Here is a 682-nt window from a genome sequence, read left to right as displayed (position 1 = left end):
CGACGGCCGAGCCACGATTCCACATTAATGCCAGCGATGAATATTAATAGCAGGAAGAGGCAGGCACTAACGAGGCCACCTGCCGATTCACACCTCACCTACGGCAATGTAACCCAGTCCCAAGCATATCCCCGAGAGAGCAGGGACAGGGCTGGGCTCACTCCTGCCCATATCCACGTTCCTCCAGCCAGCAATGCTGGTAGCCAGTATGGCCACATCCCCATCAGCACCCATCTCCCATCACCCACCAGCACCCCCATCCTGGCACCCAGCACCCCCCATCAGCCCTGCGGAGCTCCTACGGCAATGTAACCCAGTCCCAAGCATATCCCCGAGAGAGCAGGGACAGGGCTGGGCTCACTCCTGCCCATATCCACGTTCCTCCAGCCAGCAATGCTGGTAGCCAGTATGGCCACATCCCCATCAGCACCCATCTCCCATCACCCACCAGCACCCCCATCCTGGCACCCAGCACCCCCCATCAGCCCTGCGGAGCTCCCCTGGCAGGGAGGGCGAGTCCACTGGGGATGCCAGCACCCCGGCATCCACCAGCACCCCGGCATCCACCAGGAAGCAGGGCTTAAGGTTTCATTCAGATAAAAGAGCCCCTTAATCCGCTGCCTTTGAAGTCGGAGACATGAAAGCGGCTGGGTGCCAAAGCTGGAGAGGAGGCAGCTCTGCT

The 682-nt window shown here is 60.7% G+C and overlaps 1 protein-coding gene across 1 annotated transcript in view; it reads right to left on the bottom strand.

Moving 5' to 3' along the window:
* DPH1 (diphthamide biosynthesis 1) overlaps positions 1–682 on the bottom strand; it is a 23,947-nt gene that overhangs the window by 13,139 nt on the left and 10,126 nt on the right. The window lies entirely within an intron of this gene.

This window comes from Charadrius vociferus, unplaced genomic scaffold, assembly GCF_000708025.1.
Source record: "Charadrius vociferus isolate BGI_N301 unplaced genomic scaffold, ASM70802v2 scaffold54, whole genome shotgun sequence".
Classification (NCBI taxonomy): Eukaryota; Metazoa; Chordata; class Aves; order Charadriiformes; family Charadriidae; genus Charadrius; species Charadrius vociferus.
Note: the sequence above shows the minus strand (reverse complement) of the source record. Positions and strands in the feature narration are given on the sequence as shown.